Source organism: Saccopteryx leptura, chromosome 1 (assembly GCF_036850995.1).
Source record: "Saccopteryx leptura isolate mSacLep1 chromosome 1, mSacLep1_pri_phased_curated, whole genome shotgun sequence".
Lineage (NCBI taxonomy): Eukaryota > Metazoa > Chordata > Mammalia > Chiroptera > Emballonuridae > Saccopteryx > Saccopteryx leptura.
Window position 1 is genome coordinate 206,018,886 of NC_089503.1, and position 26,348 is coordinate 206,045,233.

Consider the following 26,348-nt stretch of genomic DNA (forward strand, 5'->3'; position numbering starts at 1 on the left):
TTCTCTTTTGCAGTAAAATTCATTTCTATTAATCATTTCAATTTATTATATCAAAATTTATTCTTCTTTTCACCAAACATGTAAAATATAATATTTTTTAAAATTGTAAAAATATATTTGCATAGTTCAGTGAGGTATACTGTTTGTGTTTTGGTTTTTTATTGAAGGAGTTTTAGTCATGTTTGCTAACTTATGTTTTAGAATACACTTCCATAAAAGCTTTCATGAAAGACTATTGTCAAAGAGAATTATTTTTTGTTTTAATTACTAGAACACTACTTCCAAGGCAGAATATGACAATGCACAAGAAACGTGTTTTACTCTAGCTAATGTCTGGTTTTTATTTATATTTCATTCTCACCATCGTTATTAAGAAAAATAACAACAGCCTTTAATAAGCGCTTATCTCCTCATAGCACTCTCAAAGTCAGCTAAATAAGGTTACGTGAAACATTCATGAGTCCTGTCCTCTGAAAAAGTTGCACATAGGCAGCACTATTATGAAGATATGTGTATGTGCACACATCCATCGAATGAAGAGGCTAAGGTTACCTCAGGGTTTATATGAAATGCCAGCAGCTAAATGAGTAACATATTGTGAGAGGACTGTTTCGAAACCAGACTGCTGGGTAATCATTTCTGCATTACTTTGCTCTTAGTCATCGACTGTTGTTTGAACTTCACTTATGAGGAAGAATGACTCCACATTATCGAGTCAATCACACAAATTCTGTGTTTTCCAAATGATCTACTTTCTACTTTCATCAAATTTGGAAAATCATTTGTTCTTTTTTTGTTAAAAAATCCTGAATGATTTCTCTTTTTCTAATTTTAGTCATCATCTGTGTCTGCCCCTAACACAACCCTTTCTCATACTGTGAGGACACCTCTTGACCTTTGCGAAAAATAGTACCTGTGTGTTCTGATTTGCAATCTCTGCTTCCAGGCTTACTTCTCCCCTGGTACAGACAGCTCTGGTTCCTTTTGGAATGGTTCTTGGAGTTTTTCAGTTGAGAAAGGTTATAATTTTTGCTTATTGGGTTAAAAGTTTTGGTAGCTGATAAAATCTGATAAAGAGGTAAAATGGTAAAGTAGAAGAGACAGATTATTCATTCCCTTGGGAGAATGCTAATCTGAGGTACCCCATGTAGAAGACACACCCTTTATTTAAAAATTTGGGGTCTAAAAACTAGGTGTGTTTTATACAGTGGTTGTGCCATTTCAAATGCCATAGATGGAACTGAGGACGAGGCAATGTAGGAAGAGAGTGATTTGTCGTCAGACACAGATGAGGACAAGCTAATGGATGGGAGTTTTAACAGTGATGAGGAGTGTATGAATTTTATGATGAGTAAAACTTGAGTTCAATAACTTTATGAAATACACATTTTTTTTCAAATTTTGAGCCCCAGAATTAAGGTGTGTCTTATACATGGGGAAATATGGTAATCAAGGATACAGGTATTCCCTATTTTTCTTATTTTAGAATGTAACAAAAAGACTATGAGAAGAAATAAAAAAAAGGAAATGTTGGTTTTTTTTTTGTAGTCCTAACAAAGATCTGTGAGAAAAGAGATAAATACTAGCTTTATTAGCACACATATTAAGACTATGTAGAGAGCCCTGGATGGAAAGCTCAGTTGGTTAGAGCATTTTCTTGACATGATGAGGTTGCAGGTTCAATCTGGGGTCAGGGCATGTAGAAGAATCAACCAATGACAGCATGCAAAGTGGAACAACAAGTCGATGTTTCTCTCCTCTTTCTTTGTCTCTGTCTCTCTCCCTTCCTTTCTCTCTAAAAATCAATAAATGGAAAAAATTTAAAGACTAAGTAGAGAACTGGTAGTCAAATAGCAGAGATCAAAAATAATAAAATTAGGGCCTGGCCAGTTGGCTCAGTGGTAGAGCATCGGCCTGGCGTGCAGGACTCCTGGGTTCAATTTCCGTCCAGGGCACAAAGGAGAAGCGCCCATCTGCTTCTCCACCCTCCCCCTCTCCTTCTTCTTTGTCTCTCTCTTCCCCTCCCGCAGTCAAGGCTCCATTGGAGCAAGGTTGGCCCAGGTGCTGAGGATGGCTCTGTGGCCTCTGCTTCAGGCGCTAGAGTGGCTCTGGTTGCAACAGAGCGACTCCCCAGATGGGCAGAGCATCACCCCCTGGTGGGCATGCCGGGTGGATCTCGGTTGGGCGCATGCGGGAGTCTGTCTGACTGCCTCCCCGTTTCCAGCTTCAGAAAAATACAAAAATAAAAATAAAAAATAAAAATAAAATCTTATTGGAGAGAATCAGTATAGGCATAAGTGAGTGATGAGTGAGGTCTCTAGGCCATAATATTTCTGGAAAAAATTCAGAATGACAAAATATATAGATAAAATTTGTGACAAACTACATGTGCAAATTTAAAATTATATTTTGTATAAATTTGTGACTTTATGAATATAAATTATAAAAGATATTATAATTTTTATATAGAATAAGCAACTTAGTTTGAACTGTTTTGTTTTGTTTTTTACTAAATAGGATATTGTTGAGTCAATTTCTTTTTCCAATCATACATAACTATTGATATATTCCTTTAGAATGTAATAAAAAATCAGAGGTTCAGGGTTCTGTGAGCATACTTAGAGAGTATTATAAATTGGATATGTCTAAAAGCTTATGAGAGTCTCTTCAAGAAGGAAATCCATAGATCCATATTCTGAAAAAGATCTTGTTTTAAAAATTAAATTTAGATGACTGCTTTGAAGGGTCCTAAATGAATGTTTGAAATCCAAATGTTTAAGTAATAGTAGGGGAATAGTGCTACCTTTTAATTATTAAAAATAAAATTATAAATACAAAAAAGTAAAAGACAGAAAATTCTGAGAAAATATAACCATAAAATATATCAATGTATATTTCTGACAAAATAGAATTTCAGGAGAAAAGTATAAAAATTATAGGTGATGGCACTTCACCAAGAGAAACTATTATAGAAGGAAAGAATGTTTCAGTTTTTTCTGTTGGGTCAATAAATATTTTTTAAGAAACATATGGACCTCAAGGAAATGCATTATGCTTTAATTCTTAATCTTTAAGACAGAAAAAAATAAGGCCTGAGATATAAGAACAGAGTTTTGTATGCTTTGCTCCTATATTCTGTGTGAAGAAGGAAATTGGTTTTTGAACTCTGCTTAAGCATGATGTCCCCTGTTAATAACATTATTGCATGCACTCATTTTGTGTATAATATTTGATTAATAATTATTGGCTGTATCCTTTTGTATATTATGTTTTGTAAGAAGAACGGTTCTTCAGTTTGAATTGTTATTGACTGATTATTAGTTAATAGCATAGTAACCTTCAATGCTATAAAGGCAACCTCAAACAGAGTGGATGGTCTATCCTTTAAGAAGTCGGCCTATTTCCATCTTATCTCATTTATCTGATGTCTGATGCTAAATCAAGTATAACATGTATAAATTATGTATAACATGAGAAAACATGGCTGGCATGCTTAAGCATCTCATGGACTGAAAATGTTTCTCTTTCTCTCATTTTCTTTCTCTCTCTCTCTTCCTTCCTTCCTCCTTTTCTTCCTTCTTTCTTTCCTTCCTCCTTCCCTCCCTCCCTCCCTCCCTCCTTCCCTCCCTCCCTCCCTCTCTTCCTTCCTTCCTTCCTTCCTTCCTTCCTTCCTTCCTTCCTTCCTTCCTTCCTTCCTTCCTTCCTTTCTTCCTTCCTTCCTTCCTCCCTTCCTTCCTTCCTTCTTGACTATCTATCAATCTATCTATCAACTAAGAGACAACATAATCACCTAATTCTCGATAAACCAGTATGTTAACTTCATACTGTCTCTGATTGTCTTCTTAATTTCTATTTTGTTTTGAAACAACTTCTTTAGATATATATTTGAAAACATTTAGCACTTTTTTGTGCTTAGTAAATGTAGCCAAATTATATTTTCAAAAATTTAATTTTAGTATTTCAACAGACTAGCCAAACAAATACACTATAGGATATCCAATAGGTTGTTTCTTTTTAATGACCAAAAGGGGTGCGTTTACTTTACAACAATTAATCTTAGTGTTTTGGTGCTCTAAAAATAAAGAAAATAACTTTTACTAGATAGCTGCTCAACTGTCACACCCATGATCTTATCTGGACATATACTAGATACTCAGTAAAGGCTGATGAGTTGAAATGTCTGAGGTAAGGTTTAGAGGTTAGTGAGGAAAATACAGCATTTCTCAGATAGGCACACTTAGGCACTGTGACTTATCAACATCACTTTTAAAAAGCCAATGTTGTCTGGATATTTTCCTTGTTCTGAAGCCTCAGTTAATTGGCCACACTTTCTACAAGAGACTGAGAGAAAAATCAATAAATGTGAAACAAGTGGAATCTGGGCTCTTGGGCAGACAATTATTTCATGACCAAGAAACATTTTCCAACATTAAAATCTCTTTTCATTAGGTAGGTATTTTTTATTTTTCATTGGACACAAAGCAACTCATCCAATAAGTGAAATGTTACATGAAAATAATTGAGAGATTTAACAAAGTGGTATTAATGAATGCCAATTAAACAATAATTAAAAGCAAGAGATAGTCTTCTTGTTTTATCTTTGCTAAAGATTATAGGCTAGAGCCATTGTGTTACTATAGTGGAATGCACATTTCTCTTGATACCTCTGTCAGAGGTAAACAATATTTTTTATTCAAACTTATTGGTTTAATATGTTAACATACTATGTGATACATAAAATATAATCTATTTATAAAAATAAGTATCATCAGTGCATATTAGATTACCTGTCAACATTTCTAAAATATTGTTAAAATAGAACAAATATGTTTTAGTTTGTTTAGGTATATAGAGCAAAGTAAAAGACTTTATGTAATTAGAGAGATTTCTCTACCCTTCATTGTATTTGACCCTCTTAATTATATTTACCCTTAAAGTAACTTAAGATACTATAAAGTGACATTTTCTAAATAATCATAATGAAAATGAGATTATATGTTCTTTTATAATATTTTGATATTAGATAGTATTTTAAGCTTGGAACTAAAAAAAAACTGTATTTTTAATCAGTTCCTCCTGGTAAATAATCAAGATAAAAAATTTTGTCACTTTTGCTAATACTGCCTTATTTAATGAGGTTGATTTATTATTACTTTCTTCAAGAGTTTGCTTTGTTTGGTCTTCTTGACAACTCTATATGTCATATTTACCAATACTCTAGCATCCTTAACAGCCAGTTGTCATTTCATTGTGTTTAGTTAATTGATCAACCTAGCTGTAAGTGGTCATAAATATGGAAAATTAACAAATAACTCAAAAAATGCTCATTTTAAATAACCAGATTTTGCCACCTCTAACAATATGTTAGAGCTGGGTTTAATCTGGTGTAAATTTTATATATGTTTTATGGAGCAAAACTCTAAACACATTTACTTTGGGAAGATGGTTTCCTGATCACATTGATGATTTTAAATATTTAACATTTAAAATATTTAACATAATTATAGGTAAAATATTTGATAAAATAAGCATATTCATTTTATAATAACTAATGCTTATTATTTTGCTAGTCTGAAAAGGCTTTCAAGTTTCCATGGACTTAAGATAACACAATTTTTTTTACTGAAAATACATTTTTCAGCATCTTGACTCAACATAAATGGTAATTATGTATTTAATATGTGGGTATGTAGAAGGACTTGAATGAGATATTTATTCCTATTTGAGCTTTTAATAGTATTCCTGACTTAAGAAAAAAGAAAGTGTTTCTTCATCTAAGCCAAATGGTATTTTTAATTCATTCAATGCATGCACATGTAATCAGAAAATAACAATATCAGTATAATAGATTTAGATTTATATAGCCATGTGCTATATTTGATTTTCTAAATCTAGGAAATAAAATTTATATCTGTGTATTGTTTTGAGACAACCTACTCTAACTTGCTGAATCTAACATATTTTTTTAATCATTTTATTTTTTTAATGGGGTGACATCAATAAATCAGGATACACATATTCAAAGATAACAAGTCCAGGTTATCTTGTCGTTCAATTATGTTGCATACCCATCACCCAAAGTCAGATTGTCCTCTGTCACCTTCTATCTTGTTTTCTTTGTGCCCCTCCCCCTCCCCCTTTCCCTCTCCCATTCCCCCCTCCCCCCTGTAACCACCACACTCTTATCAATGTCTCTTAGTTTCACTTTTATGTCCCACCTACGTATGGAATAATGCAGTTCCTGGTTTTTTCTGATTTAATTATTTTGCTTCGTATCATGTTATCAAGATCCCACCATTTTGCTGTAAATGTTCCGATGTCATCATTTCTTATGGCTGAATAGTATTCCATACTGTATATGTGCCACATTTTCTTTATCCAGTCATCTATTGACGGGCTTTTTGGTTGTTTCCATGTCCTGGCCACTGTGAACAATGCTGCAATAAACATGGGGCTGCATGTGTCTTTATGTATCAATGTTTCTGAGTTTTTGGGGTATATAGCCAGTAGAGGGATTGCTGGGTCATAAGGTAGTTCTATTTTCAGTTTTTTGAGGAACCACCATACTTTCTTCCATAATGGTTGTACTACTTTAGATTCCCACCAACAGTGGATGAGGGTTCCTTTTTCTCCACAGCCTCTCCAACATTTGCTATTACCTGTCTTGCTAATAATGGCTAATCGAACAGGTGTGGGGTGGTATCTCATTGCAGTTTTGATTTGCATTTCTCTAATAGCTAAAGAAGATGAGCATCTTTTCATATATTTGTTGGCCATTTGTATTTCTTCCTGGGAGAAGTGTCTGTTCATATCCTCTTCCCATTTTTTATTGGATTGTTTGTTTGTTGTTGAGTTTTATGAGTTCTTTGTATATTTTGGATATTAGGCCCTTATCTGAGCTGTTGTTTGAAAATATCATTTCCCATTTAGTTGGCTTTCTGTTTATTTTGTTATCAGTTTCTCTTGCTGAGCAAAAACTTCTTAGTCTGATGTAGTCCCATTCATTAATTTTTGCCTTCACTTCTCTTGCCTGTGGAGTCAAATTCATAAAATGCTCTTTAAAACCCAGGTCCATGAGTTGAGTACCTTTGTCTTCTTCTATGTACTTAATTGTTTCAGGTCTTATGTTTAGATCTTTGATCCATTTTGAGTTAATTTTTGTACAGGGGGAAAAACTGTAGTCCAGTTTCATTCTTTTGCATGTGGCTTTCCAGTTTTCCCAGCACCATTTATTGAAGAGGCTTTCTTTTCTCCATTGTGTGTTGTTGGCCCCTTTATCAAAAATTATTTGACTATATATATGTGGTTTTATTTCTGGACTTTCTATGCTGTTCCATTGGTCTGAGTGTCTATTTTTCTGCCAATACCATGCTGTTTTGATTGTCGTGGCCTTATAATAGAGTTTGAAGTCAGGTATTGTAATGCCCTCAGCTTCATTCTTTTTCTTTAGGATTGCTTTGGCTATTCAGGGTTTTTTATAGTTCCATATAAATCTGATGATTTTTTGCTCTATTTCTTTAAAAAACGTCATTGGAAGTTTGATGGGAATTGCATTAAATTTGTATATTGCTTTGGGTAATATAGCCATCTTGATTATATTTATTCTTCCTAGCCAAGAACAAGGTATATTCTTCCATCTCATTATATCTTTTTCGATTTCCCTTAACAATGGTTTATAGTTTTCATTATATAAGTCCTTTACATTCTTTGTTATGTTTATTCCTAAGTATTTTATTTTTTTATGTTGCAATCATGAAGGGGATTATTCTTTTGAGTTCGTTCTCAATTATTTCATTGTTGGCATATAGAAAGGCTATTGACTTCTGTATGTTAATTTTGTATCCTGCGACCTTACTGTGTTGGCTTACTGTTTCTAGTAGTCTTTTTGTGGATTCTTTGGGGTTTTCGATGTATAGGATCATATCATCTGCAAAAAGTGATACCTTTACTTCTTCTTTTCCGATATGGATGCCTTTTATTTCTTTGTCTTGTCTGATTGCTCTGGCTAGAACCTCTAGTACCACATTAAATAAGAGTGGAGAGAGTGGACAACCCTGTCTTGTTCCTGATTTAAGGGGGAAAGCCTTCACTTTAGTGCCATTTAATATGATGTTAGCTGATGGTTTATCATATATGGCCTTTATCATGTTGAGATATTTTCCTTCTATACCCATTTTGTTGAGAGTCTTAAACATAAAATTGTGTTGTATTTTATCGAAAGCCTTTTCTGCGTCTATTGATAAGATCATGTGGTTTTTGTTCTTTGTTTTGTTAATATGGTGTATTACGTTAACCGTTTTACGTATGTAGAACCATCCTTGAGATTCTGGGATGAATGCCACTTGATCATGATGTATTATTTTTTTAATATGTTGTTGTATTCGATTTGCTAGTATTTTGTTTAGTATTTTAGCATCTGTATTCATTAGAGATATTGGTCTGTAGTTTTCTTTTTTTGTGCTATCCTTGCCTGGTTTTGGTATGAGGGTTATGTTGGCCTCATAAAATGTGTTTGGAAGTATTGCTTCTTCTTCAATTTTTTGGAAGACTTTGAGTAGAATAGGAACCAAGTCTTCTTTGAATGTTTGATAAAATTCGCTGGTATATCCGTCAGGACCTGGACTTTTATTTTTGGGGAGGTTTTTAATGGTTTTTTCTATTTCTTCTCTACTAATAGGTCTGTCTAGGCTTTCTTCTTCTTCTTGACTCAGTCTAGGAAGGTTGTATTGTTCTAGGAATTTATCCATTTCTTCTAGGTTGTTGAATTTAGTGGCATAAAGTTTTTCATAGTATTCTACAATAATTCTTTGTATATCTACGGTGTCCGTGGTGATTTATCCTCTTTCATTTTGGATTTTGTTTATATGAGTTCTTTCTCTTTTTTCCTTGGTAAGTCTTGCCAAGGGTTTGTCAATTTTGTTGATCTTTTCAAAGAACCAGCTCCTTGTTCTATTAATTTTTTCTATAGTTTTTCTGTTCTCTAATTCATTTATTTCTGCTCTGATTTTTATTATCTCCTTTCTTTGGCTGGTTTTGGGTTTTCTTTGTTCTTCTTTTTCTAGTTCCTTAAGGTGGGAAGTTAAGTGGTTCACTTGGGCTCTCTCTTGTTTGTTCATATATGCCTGAAGTGATATGAAATTCCCTCTTATCACTACTTTTGCTGCATTCCATAGATTCTGATATGTCGTATTGTCATTTTCATTAGTCTGTATAGATCTTTTGATGTCTGCACTTATTTCTTCTTTGACCCGTTCATTTTTTAAAAGTATGTTGTTTAGTTTCCACATTTTTGTGGGATTTTTTTTTGCTTTTTTGCAGTTGAATTCTAGTTTCAAGGCTTTATGATCAGAAAATATGCTTGGTACAACTTCGATTTTTCTGAATTTGCTGATGTTGTTTTTGTGGCCCAACATATGGTCAATTCTTGAGAATGATCCATGTACACTGGAGAAAAATGTATGCTCAGTCACTTTGGGATGAAATGTCCTGTAGATGTCTATCATATCCAGGTGCTCTAGTGTTTTGTTTAAGGCCACTATGTCTTTGTTGATTCTCTGTTTGGATGACCGATCTAGAGCCATCAGCGGTGTATTGAGGTCTCCAAGTATGATTGTATTTTTGTCAGTTTTTGTTTTAAGGTCAATAAGTAGCTGTCTTATATATTTTGGTGCTCCTTGGTTTGGTGCATATATATTAAGAATTGTTATGTCTTCTTGATTCAGTGTCCCCTTAGCCATGATGAAATGGCCATTTTTGTCTCTGAGTACTTTTCCTGTCTTGTAGTTAGCATTATCCGATATGAGTATTGCTACACCTGCTTTTTTTTGGATGTTATTTGCTTGGAGTATTGTTTTCCAGCCTTTCACTTTGAATTTCTTTTTATCCTTGTTACTTAGATGAGTTTCTTGTAGGCAGCATACAGTTGGATTTTCTTTTTTAATCCATTCTGCTACTCTGTGCCTTTTTATTGGTGAGTTTAATCTGTTTACATTTAGTGTAATTATTGACACTTGTGAGTTCCCTATTGCCATTTTATATCTTGCTTTCTGTTAGTTTTCTGTCTTGTTTGATCCTTCTCTTTCGTTTTTCTATCTTTTATTTTTATTTGGTTGTATTCCATACATCTTTCCTCTGTTGCTATCTTTTTTATCTCATGTGCTTCTGTGGTGGTTTTTTCAATGGTGGTTACCTTTGAGTAATGAAAAGGGTCCCTACCCTGTTCATTGTAGCGAACTATTTTGTGAGTACTTTTGCACTCCATCGTCCTTTGCTACTGTTAATCTCCATCTTCTCCCCCTCTTTCTTTTTGTTGTTGTCACAGTTTAAATTTGGTTTTATTGTGTTCTTCTTGGAGCTTTTACTTGTGGCTCTGTTTTTTTTTTGTTCTTTGAATCTGATTGGAGAATCCCCTTTAGTAATTCCTGGAGTGGGGGTTTTCTGATGATAAATTCCCTCATCTTTTCTGTATCTGTGAATGTTTTTATTTCTCCTTCATATTTGAAGGATAGCTTTGATGGGTATAGTATTCATGGCTGAAAGTTCCTCTCTTTCAGGACTTTAGATATTGGGGTCCACTCTATTCTAGCTTGTAGAGTTTCTGCTGAGAAATCTGATGATAATGGATTGGCCTTCCTTTATATGTTGTATTCTTCTTTTCCCTGGCTGCCTTGAGAATTTTTTCTTTGCTGTTGGTTTGTATCAATTTCATTATGATATGCCTTGCAGTAGGTTTGTTGGGGTTAAGAAAACTCGGAGTTCTGTTTGCTTCTTGAACTTGAGGCTTTAGTTCTTTCCACAGGCTTGGGAAGTTCTCATCTATTATTTGTTTGAGTATGTTCTCCATTCCATTTTCTCTCTTTTCTCCCTCTGATATACCTATTATTCTTATGTTATTCTTTTTGATGGAATCAGATAATTCTTGTAGGGCTATCTCATTTTTTTTAATTTTTGAGTGTCTTTCTTCTTCTCTCTGTTGTGTCTCAAGTTGCTTGTCTTCTATTTCACTAATCCTCTCTTCTATCTGACCTGTTCTATTAGCTAAGCTTGTTACTTCGTTTTTCAGCTCGTGAATTGAGTTTTTCATCTCTGTTTGATTTGTTTTTATAGTTTCAATTTCCTTGGACATATATTCTTTGTGTTCATTGAGTTGTTTTCTGAGCTCCCTAAATTGCCTTTCTGTGTTTTCTTGTATATCTCAGAGGATTTTTAGGATTTCTATCTTGAATTCTCTGTCATTTAGCTCCAAGGTTTCCAATATATTAAATTTTTTCTCCATAGATTTTTCCTCATCTAGCTGTGTTACCTATCTTTCTTTTGTATCCATGATATTAGATTTTCTCTTCCTTAATTGCATCTGAAGGTGGTTTTGTTGATAGTATTAATGAGATTTAATAAAGAATAAAAAGTTAAAAAAATAAAAAATCGAAGAGTTGTTTTTTTAAATAAAAATTAATAATTAAATAAAGAAAAATAAAATAAAATAAAAATTTTTTAAAAAGGAAATTATTCCCCCCTTCCTTTTTTCCTCTCCTCTCCTCTCCCCTCTTTCTTGAGAAAATCTTGTGGTGAACTGTGAATTATAACAAACAATGCTTGTAATGGAGGGCCTGAATTGGGGAAAAGTAATAAAGGGGCAAAAAAAAAAAAAAGAAAAAAAAAGAAAAAAGAAAAAAAAAAGAAGGGGGTATGGACCCACAAAAAGCAAATAAGGAAAAAAATTGGGTCAAGTATAAAATGATTTGATTTTAGGTGTTGGTTTTCTAAGAGTTATGATGAGAGGAATAAGAGGAAAACAGAAAAATGGGGGGACTCTCGCTCAATATCTGCGCGTGCAGACCAGGATATCCGGCCAGCAGTCTCACGCTCTGAGTGAAACCCCCAACCGCATGGGAGAGTTGCAGCGTTGGAATTGGCTCTCGCTCCGTCCCCGTGAGCGGCTTTTGCAAGGCGCTGGGGCGGCCCGAGATTCTGCTTTGGCCCACACAAAGGCCCCTGACTCTGCCCCTCTGTGCGATAACACGGGCACGCACTGTCGAGGCACTTGGAGGAATCTCTCACTCACTATCTGCGAGCGCAGACCAGTATATGAGGTCGGCCGCGTTTCCCTCTGATTGCAACCCCCACCAGCACCGAAAATTTCCACCGTTGGAATTAGTTCTTGCTCCCTCCCATGTGCGGCTTTCCCAGGGCGCTGGGGCTGCCCAGAGATTCCATTTTCGGCCCACAGAAAGGCCTCTGACTCTGCCTCTCTGTGGGGTAACATGGGCACCCACTTCTGGGGCTTAGGAAGAAATCTCTCACCCACTAAATGCGCGTGAACCGACCAGGAGATCGGGTAAAATGGCTGCCACGCTTGTCTTTCTTTGTTTGGGTTTGGCACGAGTGTTAGCTTGTATTGCCCGGGTTACCACAGGATCAGTTTTTCCTCGGCTTGGATCTCCGTGCCACAGCCTGGTTCGGCCGTTTGTGCCGCGGCCTGGATCTATTCACCCCCTTTGCCCGCCTCAATTTCTATATTCACAGTTACCAGAGAAAGCCACCCTGTTTAGGTTAGTGAGGAAGGCGGAGCATTTCTTACTCCCTTTTTCCTTCGGGGTTTGGTTATATATTTAGCCAATTTTTCACTTGACCATACCTTCGGGTGTATTGCGAAGCATCTGGAGGCTCCAAGTATAGGTTTTTCTGTTTCTGGTTGAAGATCTTGTTGAGTTTTGGGGGAGATTTATTGGTATCGCTTCCTACCCCGCCATTACTCTGACGTCTAACATATTTTTTTTAATTTGGTGAATAATATATTTATCAAATTAATATACCTGGCTCTTTAAATCTGAATATCATCTGACAACAATCAAATGAAAATTTGTTTTATCTACTTTTCTTTAAGAGACTAAAGCCCCTCCTGTAAAGCAGATATTGATGAGAAATTACTTAATATTTTATGTGTTTAGTTTTTTTTACATTGTAAAACATTTATTTAAATGTAACACACATTAATAAAAGTACACAATTCATTAAACATCATATTTTAAAATATTTTATACAACTGTATTATCATAACCCAGATCTGTAAATACAATAGAACTTGACCAGAATTCAGAAGCTCTTCAAAATAACTTTCCTGTTCCTCTCCTACCAAGAATAATCACTGTTTTAATTTCTTATAATATTGATTATGTTTCCTTACTTGGAAACTTATAAAAAAATAATCATATAGTATTGGTTTTTTGTGTGTCTGACTTCTTTCTCTGTTTGTGAGCTTCATTTATTGTTGTATTTTTCTTTATTATTGTGTAGTACGCCATTTTACAAATATGTCACAATGTATTTATCAACTCTCCTGTTGCTAGATATTTGGGATTTTCCAATTTGTGGCCTCAAGTAGGTGAAGATTAAAGGAGTCTGGTATTTACACACCATTATCAAGCCGAGTGTCATGGGCTGAGCAGTAAGGGCCTCAGACAAAATTCTATAGAACCAACCAAAGATGGCTAGTAATTCACTCGCGATTAAACAAAGTTGGATAGAGTCATTTATTGTAGGGTGGAAAATGGAAACAAAGAAATTCATGAGATATTGCCTGGTGGATCAATGAAAGGTAATTTCAGAATATGAAGGGCTGGATTTAATAATATGATTTGTCTGATTTTTTTTAAACCAGTCATGTTCTTGCAAGAGTCAGTTTCTTTTTTTTTTCAGAAACATGATTCTGTTCAGAGCTACTGTTATTTAGGTATGTCAGTGGTCCTGATATATATGGATACAAGTGTGCTATTGTTATATTTGAGTTTAGCTGGTCTGTCTTTCATGTTATTATTTGGTATAATTTTCTTATTTTTCAAGTAGTAGCATTTGAAAAGTTGTAGCTTCTACTTCAATTTTTTTGTTTCCCTATTACTGCCTAGCTGCTAGTAGGTTCAATTTTCATATTGCTAATTCTTATGCCACTAGAAGAGAATTGAAGGGGTCCTAAGCTGTGTATGCTCAGGAATTCCTTGATACCATAACAATTTGATTTTGGATTTTAAAAAGTATTAAATCATATACTTCCAGGCACATTAATACCTATACACCTTTATCATATTTTGTGAAAATAATTCTATACATTCAATTCAGATAAAATATGGGATGAAATAAAAACATGGACAACATTGTCATTTTAAACATTTTTTTAAATCATGTTTCAGTTTAAAAGTTTAGAAATAATTATTTTACATCAAGTCATTTACCCCAAAACAAATAACTATCAATACTAATTAATTACATAAGTATAGCCTCTAAATGGAGTGACTGCAAAGCAATCGAGCAATCGAATATAGCGCTTTTCTGTGAGATCTCCATAGGCAGTGCTTCTCCATAGGGAGTCTGTGGGCTAATAAGATGGACATTTTTTAACAAAAAACTCCTGTTATTTTTAATATCATACAATCAAGGTGCACAACCGGATGTTAATCAACATTTTTACTTACTGAAAAATCTTTTCTTTCTAAAATAACCATAGAACTGGGGACAAATCTTTATGCTAATCTACATGGTAACTTCAGTTTTTTTAGGGAATAGAGGTTAAGAAAAATTCTATTGCTACAGTCCTAAAATTCTTAAAATGCTTTGAACTGTAAAACTTACAATGGGAACAAACTGATGAATAAGGGTAATTAGTTATCAACAGTTCAAGCAAGTAATAACTAAGTCACTTCTCTTGATTACTTACTCTAATCCATATGAACATTATTGTATTCGTTCTTTTATGCTGAAGCTCCCACTTCTGCTCTGCATTGATTCCCTGGAAAATGTGTAGTAGCCAATCATATATTTCCTATTAATTACTGTCTATTAGAAGCAAACTTGGTAATATAAAAAATTCGATTCATTATTCAAAGGGTAAAATAAATTGTTACATCAAACTCACTCATGAGAACAGTTCATGCCACCCAATCTGATCATAGGTGACTAATGTCTGATATTCTAATATTGGAGTAGGAGAATGAAATTGCTTTATGTGGGAGAATAGGGCTAGAGTGCCCTGAAGAAGTTACCGAAGTGCTACTTAGGAAATGCAATGTAGAGTTCATAAAAATAGATTTAATCCATTCAAAGGAAAGCAGGGAGAAGGTCATTGAACCCCAATAATAACAATCATGACTGGCATCTCTCTTACCTGTCTTCTTTAAATGCTTTGAAGAACATACAGAAACACCAGATATCCAAGAGACCTGGGAAGAATGGACCTAGTCAGTGACCTTGCTCCCACAGTGTCTGACCTAGAAAAAAAGTAGCATCTCTCCCTTTGATGTACTATATCGCTAATCATTTTACAGTTGGATGTTATTGGTATGTTGATTACACAGCTGCTTTTTTATGGATTCTGGAAGAAATAACAAGTAACATACAAAAGATGCATGCATGCCTAACTGTAGAGATACAACTAGAGTAGTGCAAACACCATTCTTAAATCATTCAACCTACCAGTAAATTGTTATCTTAGTACTATTAAACAACCCTCAATTATGCATTATCAAATCTAAATTCCTCTCACTGAATTATTTCAAGTTACTCTTAAATCTAAGGCAGATGACATTTATTCATCTTTATTTTATATTTTAAAAGTTTAGTTAAGTCTATTGTCAGTCTTCTTATAGTCATTTTTTGAAAGATATTCATCTACCTAGGATATTATTTCCAATTTATGATATAAGCCATTCATTTTTGCTGCCAGTTAAATGATATTCTGACATGTCAGTTATTAATTTGCATGCACTTGTGCTTTATTCTAGAATATATTGTAAGAGAACTGAAGATAGACTATATACCTTATTCTTATTTTATCCATCTTCTAGTCATCTGGGGCTATAGCACTTTAAAAGTTAAGCTATTTTAAGTAATGACAGTTTTTCCAAATGTCATCAGTCTGTTTCTACATACAAAATAAAAAACCTGAGTATATATTTTATTATTATTTTTATTTAAATGCATGGTTAATGTGTATTTTAAGAAGAAAATATAAAATTATTTCAGATGCTATTTCCCAAAGTAGGACTATAGAATTAAGAAACTGTTTTAATATTATTTTTAAACACTTCTAGAACTTAGGGACACTTGTAATGTTTAAATACTGTTTAAAGCATATTGTTACAAGCAGATTTTATAAGGTTATAACTTTCTTTATATGTAAAACAAATAGCATAATCTTAAGATTAATAAAGACTAAGCTATTTTTTCTCTTTAGTCCCTTATCGTAAAAAAAAGTATCATTTGGGTTTCTATAAAAATATATTTCATGATTTATTTTATATTTAAAAACATCTTTAGATCATTGGAAGTATAGCCAATGCCACTTTTCCTGGATTAGTATCCTTACTATTTTGCAGGAAGAAAAAGAACTACTAAAATGTACAAATATAACTATTTCATTAGATGTGTAGTGCGCTTTGGTAGTCACACTGGTGCATAAGATTACTTGCTTGTTCATTTCCATAAATGATCTGACTGGATTAATCAATATGTGTGCCAACCATAACAGGTAACTTATGCACAGTTAGTTGAAAGAATTAAAAAATTATTGCACATTAGAAGATCTAACTTTTATTCATTTATTTGAAGAATGGTCCATTTTTTATATTACTGTATTTTCACCTTTATAATACCAAATAGGATAATAAAATGTCAAAAACTGTAAAAGCAGAATATATTATTTTTCTTATTAAGATAAAAATTGGAATAAAGAGAGACCCAAAAAACAAACTCAGTCAAACCAAGAACGTGATTAAAAGGATTGGCGCAAGGGTCATTTTGCTTTTTTGGGACATCTAACTAAGGGACTTAAAGCTTCCAATTTGATGCAGTTACTGAATGTATTTCTGTAAAAGAATTCAGGACTATCAACTCTATATATCTAATTTTACTCAACTACTAAATTCTGACTATATTGAGGAAGCAGTCAAGCATTGAAATCTTAAGGAGAAAATCACCACTATAACAATTAGAGGTTTTATGTTGCAGCATATTTTAAATCACATAAATTGTTTCATGATGTAGAATTTGTAGTATTGATATAGTTCATATATCTGTGGGAAATTAGTAAATGGATGCAAAATATAAATGACAATGTTAGCACAAGATACTGTTACTTGAATATCTTAATATATCTTTATGTATATTATTATTATAAAGGCATAATTTTGACTGCTTTTAATATTGACCAACTATTTACTGACACTTATTCATCCTTTGGATGGTAAGAGAAGGGGATCTTAAATTTGTCATCCTGTTAATTTTGTCCATTGCATTACTCATTCAGATATTGAGATTAAATACATTTCAGCAGCCAGGCATTGAATACAAATAAGGACAGATGGAATTTCTTCTTCTGATAGAGAACACACTTCAGTTAATATGAAATTTGATATTGTGTATAGCTGAGGACCTTTGATAGCCAACTAATTTAGAAAGATAATTTTCTGAAGACAAACTGGAGAGTAAGTTATTAAAGCAATTATCTCTAAATGAGAAATGAGGAATCTCAAATCCCTTTTATCTAAATCTCAAGTGGTTAATACATGACTCTGCATAAATTTAAAAAAAAAAGTCTGAATTTCCAAACTGACCTCATCTGAAAAACTAAATTTATCATTTTAAACCATTCAATCTTGCTAAATCCAAAGAATAAGAAGACATGTACCCTTTTCCCCTTTTTTATTTTGTCATTTATTATGTTAATATGTATATATAAAAATACATGGAAGGACTACAGTTCGAAAATAATACATAGCAAGTTGCAAATCAAAGTTATATTAAATTTTGCCATTCCTCTGGTTTTTTCTATAACTTAATACTAATAAATTTTAATTGACTCAACCTCTGATTGTACTCTGAGTACCAAGGTTCAAGATTTGTTTCCAAAGGTTTAATGAAGATGAAGTTACTGTATTTATGCATGACATTATCCAGTTAGCTCATTATAAACCTGATTAATACATGGAATCTGGAAGAAATTACATTGATTCCCCTAAAACTTAATAGAAACACAAGTATTTTTCAGTATATGTTATCCATGTGAATTTTCTCGCCACATGAGAGGAAGTGAGGGAAGAAGAGGGGAGGATTTGGAGGGCTGCTGAGAAGGGACGGTACGGATGTGGGATGGGCTTTATCTTTCAACACACCCCAAATTTTCTGAGATTTCAGTTAAGTCTTAGATGCCTTCTGTTTTTCCGTTCTCTAGAATAAAGGCACTCAGGTGAGGATAAAGTAAAAGTAGTTTCTTCTAAATTAATAATAAATTCTTACTTAGAAAGTGACCAATAATTTATGGACAACAAAAAGATAGGAAATAGTTTTTCACCACTTATATTTCCTTAACTGGTGTGCTCTAGAGATAAGATTTTGGTAAGGTGTCAATGATTTCAATACTGTATATTTATAAATAGTAACAATACTACCAAAAATTACCTCCAACTTAATAATATTGTTGTATAAAATACACTTTAAAAAGTATATAAACCATCAGTATATAGCTTATGAATTACAATAAAGTAAACAGACTCACCAAATAAGACATTGCCATCAAACTGAAAACCTTACTCCCTCTATTTATCACCTAAATCCTTCCCCTGAGAAGTAATCTCGATTCTGACTTGTAAAATCAGAGATTAGCTTTGTTCACTTTAGAAATTCATGTAATGGGAACCATGCAAATATATTCTTTTGTGATTGGCTGTAGTCTTTATATATTGGTCATATATTTGGCATATTATTTATAATTGTTTTCAATTAATGATTTTGTCCTATGTCTCTTTCATTTCATCTGGGAACCCAATATCACTAATGCTGTCCTCACTCTGTCCTATATATTGTATATGCTCTTTTTTATTAACATTATAACAGTATAATTGTCTCTTTGACCTTCAGATTCTGCATTTTCTTCTGCTATATCTTCCAGTCAACTGTCTTTCTTTAGATTTTTAAAATATATACACTTTGTGTTTTGAATTTTAGTCATTCTATCTTTGGTTTTGAAATTTCCAGCTAAAAGTTTCCAGTTGTACAATTTCTTGTTCTCTGATACATAATTTTACCTTGCCAATTATTATGTAAAACATAATTCTTTTAATACTAGCACTAATGATATGTAACTTTAAATTAACTTTATTGAGGAATAATTTACATGCACTAAAACTCTCATATCTCAAGCATATATCTATCTTTGACTTGTAACAAATATATACACTTACATGCTACTCTTAGCTCTGTAGTAGCTGTTCCCCGGGAAGCTTGGTCATCTCACTGTGCATGCAAACCTTCGTTCTCCACCATTGACTCGCAGGAGATCCCACATAATGCCCTGGGCAATCTTCCAATGCAGCTCCTTACTTTGGGATGCCTCTATAGATGATTGCTAATCTGCTTCTCCAAACTCTGATCTGTGCCTCCTCAGTTTAGTAGAACCATCATGTGGTGCTTGGAATCCAGCTTTCTGTGCTGCTATTGGGAACACACACACACACACACACACACCCAGACATAGATCTGGTGTGACCATGCTGCTTGCCTTGTCTAGACCTCTTCTGTCTGGGATTTCAGTCTTGTGTTGTCATTGTCACTACCTGAAAGCAGTTGCCCTATATGTACTTCACCTAGATTTATAGTTTGTTGGGGGTGAGCATATGTTTCCAGCTACTCCTTTGGTAAAAGCTCACACAGGGTTTGCACCTGTGTGGGGGAGAAGGAATCTGAAGGAGCTTGTCTGCTTCTTTCTTCCTCTCTCTGTAGCTAAACGCGTCCCATTTGTTATTTGTTACTGAGTTCCATCTACTCTTTCTCTCTGGAGATTCATGATGTTTCAGTGAAACCTTCCTGCAAAACTCCATGTCGTTTCTGGTTGGGCCTTATCTACCTATACCTTTTCTGTGAAATAACTAGAGATTGAGGAAGTATTTGTACTTCCTCAAATGATTATTGTGAAAATCAAATTAAATAAAATATGTGATGGCATTTATATACTATAAATCACGCCGCAAGTAATATTACTTAATATATTTTTATAGCACTAATTTTTTGCCTCTGGTGTTTTTCTTCATGGGTTTATGTTTACATTATAAAATTTTGTCTTTAGTATTTACAAATCAATTTAATGCTTAATTTAAATTTTTATGGTATGCTTGTATTTATAGTTCTGTTCTTTGAGTTTCTATAATGATTCTGATACAGTAACTTAGTCAAAGTTTACTTAGGAGCTGGGAAAAGTTAATACCATTTCTATAAACTATTTCACTTACTATCAGTAGCTATTTTAGGCCCTGGGAGAATCTACCTTATCTCTGTTATTTTCACTTTCTTCAAAGTAAACAGAGGCAGGTATTGTTATCACATCTTGGAAATAGGAAAATTGAGCTCTGGAAAGTTAATGGCTTGCCAAGGTCATTTTTACTTGAAAACACAGCTGAATCCATATTTCATGTATAGAATAAAGATTTTTTAAAAAATAATTCAATATAATCATAAGTTTTGGTACTTACAAAAGGTTACAATTTTTTTAAAATCATCAGAAAGATAAGCTATTTCATGGCACCTACGCAATCAATGATAATGAGTACTATGTAGATTTATGTGTAACAATGAATCACCTTGTCAAGGTGTGTGAAAGCATAAAAAAATATAATTTTTTTAAATATAATTTCTTATTTCTATTTGTACCATGAACTCACGGGAAAAAATAAAAATCTTCTCTCTTCCTACAGATTTCCGGGCTAGCCTAATACCATCTACTTTATTCTTTGCACAAACTCTAAGAAAAAGTAACTACTAACCATATTATTGACAAACAAGCTAGTTTTATGAAAGAGTAACTTCTTTGACATTTTTCAGGATAAAATTACTCTATATCCATGCAAATTATACTGTTTTGTAAATTATGTTGTAACTTTGTTTGCCCTATCTGTTAAGATACTCCTGTAGGACTTACATTTTAAAACTTAGATTTTATGTAGCTATTTAGGTTATCACAAATAAAAATAGTATTTTCTGATTTTCACATATTAAGCACAAACTTTTGAAAATAATCTCCTTAGTTAAATTTTTTTCAAGTATTCCTTTTTGTAACATATTTGAAGTTTGAAAAATATTTACATTATTGTTTGGTTAATTGGTGCCTGCTAAGGAGACAAAGAAATAATATCTTGTCTCATTTTAAAAGGTATGTCTTTAAATATATGTATTTTATGGAAAATTCTGAATTGCAGAGAAAATTATAGTTATTTAACTTTGTGTTTCTAGGTAATGGTTTTGTAATATTTAAGAGGTTATTAAAACAAAGCATCTCTTTTTATTCAGTTTTATTGACCTCAGAAATGAAATACACTATTGTTTGGTACATCATTGGACCTAAGCATTTTAAAGGGCACATTGGGTTATTTTACAATCCATTTTTACAAGAATATATTGTTTTAATAATCAAGCAGCTATACTCTTTTAATAGTACTATCTTTCCTTGATGTCAAGATTCTTGGAAATTTCATGATCAGAATTAGAATGAATAGACAGTTTTTACAAACAAAAAAATGGAATATTTTCACTTTCATAAAATATTAAGTACAAATTTAAAATTATGGCATTAGCCTGACCTGTGGTGGTGCAGTGGATAAAGCATCAACCTGGAAACACTGAGGTTGCCAGTTCAAAACCCTGGCTTGCCTGGTCAAGGCACATATGGGAGTTGATGCTTCCTGCTCCTCCCCCTTCTCTCTCTCTCTCTCTCTCTCCCTCTCTCTCTCTCTCTCCCTCCCTCTCCCTCCCTCCTCTCTAAAATGAATAAAAAAAATTAAAAAAATGTATATATAAAAATATGGCAGTAAACAAACAAATGAAATTCAAAGTTTTATTTACAAATTTTTCCCCTAAACTATATCTTCAATGCAGTTTTAAAAAATTTGCAAATGTCATCAATCTTTCACTTTGCATTTTGTAATAAGTTAACATGACCAAATATACAAAGAATTTTTTTTTTACAAGGACAGAAAGAGAGTCAGAGAGAGGGATAGATAGGGACAGACAGGAACGGAGAGAGATGAGAAGCATCAATCATCAGTTTCTCGATTGATTGCTTTCTCATATGTGCCTTGACTGCGGGCCTTCAGCAGACTGAGTGACCCCTTGCTTGAGCCAGCAACCTTGGGTCCAAGCTGGTGGGCTTTTTGCTCAAACCAGATGAGCCCACGCTCAATCTGGCGACCTCGGGGTCTCGAACCTGGGTCCTCTGCATCCCAGTCCGACACTCTATCCACTGCGCCACCGCCTGGTCAGGCTACAAAGAATTTCTTAATTTCATTTTGAATATAGGTAGCTTACTTTAATTCTTACACTTCTATTGAGATTAAACATAGAAGTGTAAAAGATGTACCTTTTAAAAGATCCACTTGTTGTGAGCTAATACTTTAAAATATTGCTAAATGACAGATGATATATTTATTTATTTATTTATTCATTTTCTTTTTTTTTTTTTCAATTGAAAGGAGGGACGATAGAGAGACAGACTCTTCCTGCATGTACCCCGACCAGGATCCACCCACCAACCTTGTTTGGGGCCAATACTCTACCTATCTGGGGCCATGCTTGAAACTGAGCTAGTTTTAGCACCTGAGGTGGAGGCCCAGAGAGCCATCCTCAGTGCCCAGGGCCAACATGCTCAATCCAATTAAGCCATGGCTGCAGGAGAAGAAGAGAGAGAGAGAGAAAGAGGAGGGGGAGGGAAAGGGTGGAGAAGCAGATGGTCACTTCTCCTGTGTGTCCTAACTGGGAATCAAACCCAGAACATTCACACTCCAGCCCAATGCTCTACCACTAAGCCAACCAGCCTGGGCCAGATTATATAATTAAAATAAATTAACAAATTTTCTGGAGTAGTCTGTGTTTACCAGCAAAATAGAAGCAATGGGATATAGATGACAGGTAGAGAAATGGATAGATGATAGATAGATAGACAGATAGATAGATAGATAGATGATAGATAGATAGATAGATAGATAGATAGATAGATAGATAGATGATAGATAGATAGAAATATGTATATGTACATATTATATAAATCAAGTGATTATGAGTAATTGACTCAAAGTATCCAAATCTGCCATCTGAAAGCTAGAGATCTAGGAAAGCCAGGGGTATAGTTCCAGTCTGAGTCTGAAGGCCTGGGACCCGGGGAGCTGAGTCGTGAATGGAGAGGTGAATATCCAGCTCAGAAGTCAGACAGGGAGAGCAAATTCTCCTTCCTCCACCCTTTTGTTCTCTTCAGGCCCTCAGTGGGTTGGATGATGCTGGCCTACACTGAGAAGGGCCGCCTGCTCTACTGGGCCCACCAAGTCGAATGCTCATCTTTCTGACACACCCTCACTGACACACTCAGGGATAATTTTTAAGTAGGTATCGGGGCATCCTGTGGCTCAGTCATGCTGACACATAAAATTAACCTCCACATGCTCTGTATGTGAGAACTTTTGCAATCCACATTGCAGTTCTGTCTTCTTTAGTCAGTGCTTCTGAATACAACTAAATGCTGCCCACATGGTTTACTCACAAACATGTTTTCATATTTAATATAGTAAAAAGTCATATTCATAAAGCATCAAATCAAAAAACTTTAGTGCAGGCCCTGGCCAGTTTGCTCAGTGGTAGAGCATCAGCCTGGCGTGCAGAAGTCCTGGGTTCGATTCCCGGCCAGGGCACACAGGAGAGGCACCCATCTGCTTCTCCACCCCTCCCCCTCTCCTTCCTCTCTGTCTCTCCCATTCCCACAGCCGAGGCTCCATTGGAGCGAAGATGGCCCGGGCACTGGGTATGGCTCCTTGGCCTCTGCCCCAGGCGCTAGAGTGGCCCTGGTCGCAACAGAGCAACGCCCCGGAGGGGCAGAGCATCGCCCCCTGGTGGGCGTGCCGGGTGGATCCTGGTCGGGTGCATGTGGGAGTCTGTCTGACTGTCTCTCCCCATTTCCAGCTTCAGAAAAATACAAAAAAAAATAAATTAAAAAAAACAAAAAACTTTAGTGCAAGATAAAAGTTGGACTTGGTAACAATGGTAATCTTAGTGTTCTGATGAGTATTCGAGTATCATGTGAATTTTGGATAGAAAGTACAGTTCACATAAACACACGTATAGAGCGAGCAGACAAAACCTTATCATAGCAACATGTAGATAGAGGCTAACCGGGGTTTCCAAATGAACACCTGACTCGATGCAATCTTAATGTCAGGTAATCAAGGCCAATTCATTTTTTATAGATAGATATAAGTGAGGGGCATACATTTGTGTTTTCATATAATAAAAGCCATCTAACATATACTTTACATATATAATGAACACAATCTAATATCATATATAAGAAAATTTTGTCTACTAGTAAAAAAAGTAATACATCATGAATAGATATGTTTATTTAAGATACTAAACCCAAATAATAGAAAACTTGAGAACTGTGTATTCTTTACTTTGTTGCTAATGCAGTATTCTTTTCCTCTTGTTTACTTATCTTCTGTTATATCTGGCTTGAAATGAAGTCTTCACTTATTTTTCTTTCCTCGTAGTCAAACAGCTTAAAATTCACTTTCATTCTGACAGTTCAGCGCTCAACTCAGCTATGGCGAAATTTGTTCCTTAGGCTTGTTTTCCTGCTTCTCCTAAGGATTTAATTAGCTAATTAGCTTTCTCAGGTGTGAGCAACAGATGCCTCACATCTGCCCATAATATGTGACTAGCCAGGAGCTACTTCCAAGTGAAAAAATGCCTTGCATATCTTTCGTTGGCTTTTTGCTGCATGCATGATTCCAACTGGTTCTGAAGTTTATATGTTGGTTCTTAACATTATTTTTCCCCAAGGAACTCAATCAATTTTGTCTCTTCAGTTGTTCTGTTGTCAATGATTGTTCCTCCTCTCTCTTGCTAGCTCCTTAGCTTTTATCTATGTCTTCATAATGCTTGCCTATAAAAATCAAGTATTTTGGCTTTTCAGACCAAAGTATTTTCTTCCTATTTCTTGGAATGTGTTTTGACTTCCTTTTCTTCCTTTCCTGCCACAGAGAAGTGCCTATTGTCTTAGACTACACAGTTTCCTTAGAAGCAAGTAACAAAGTGGACTGGTGATTTGAATCAAAAATAATTTATGTACTTAGCTAATGTAGAGGATCATACCAAAGAATGAAAAAATCTTTTGGGAAATAGAAAGACTCAAAAGGAAACTGCAAAGCCAGATGTAAGGTGGAATCATCATAAGACAGAGAAATTCTGAGTGAGAGTAGTCCTAATTGGCCACCAACTCTGCCAGCCCTTCAGTCACAGTAGTGATCCTACTGTCTCCAAACAGTGAGTGTTGGTGCTTTTCCTGTGGCTATTAACCTGACTTCTTCACTGTACTCCATTCTGCCACACTATCTCCTGAATCAAAGTCTGGCACTGAAATCATCAATTATCTGGATCTGGATCATAAGTCCACATGCACTAATTTCAGGGAGACTGGGAAGAAAATACTTGTATTTAGAATTTTTAGCTTCTACGAAACATGTCAGACCTGGTCTTTTACTGAAAATTAATGGTGAAGGATAACCCAGGTATGAGTGGATAGTGAAGAACCGTGCTACTGATACAAACTTAGAAGTCTATTGCTCCAGTAAAGAAAAACTGATATCATATAATCACAAAGACAAATTCCTAAAATCACACAACATGCAGCCTCAGTGTTTAATTGAAAAAAAAATTCAGGGTGAAGAAAAAGTTGTATATGTTGATTGAGAAAGTCGTTAAATATTTGCCAAAACTGATCAAATTTATGTTATATATCTCTATGTGTGTGCACATGCATATGTCAATAAGTAATTTGTAAAAAATTAAATTGTGTTAAAATTTCTTTCTGATTAAGCCACTTCAATACATAGGACTAAATCTGTCTTGTATAGTCCCATTTCTAATATATACTGTTACTATATAATGATAGAGACATATAAGATATATTTACTACTCTAGTTCTTTATTTATGAAGAAAATAATAGTCTAATTATAAAATTTGGAAACATACTTTAAAAAGGTTATGTGTGTATTTCTGAAGTTTCAGCTACACACTGACAGAAATACAAATTATTGAACATTTTTTGGCATAAAGCACAGACATGCTAATTCTAAGCAGTAAACCAACAATAAAGAAAGTATAAAACCTGAAATTATCACCCTTCTATTGTTCTTATTGGAGTTTAAGTAAGCTAAGTTATTCAATTTCTAGAAAAAATTGCTATTTTCAGGGAGCTAAGTAAAAATTAGAAAATAAAATAAATGTATATGTTATAGTGCATTTTAAAGTTATTAAGATATTTTTCTGG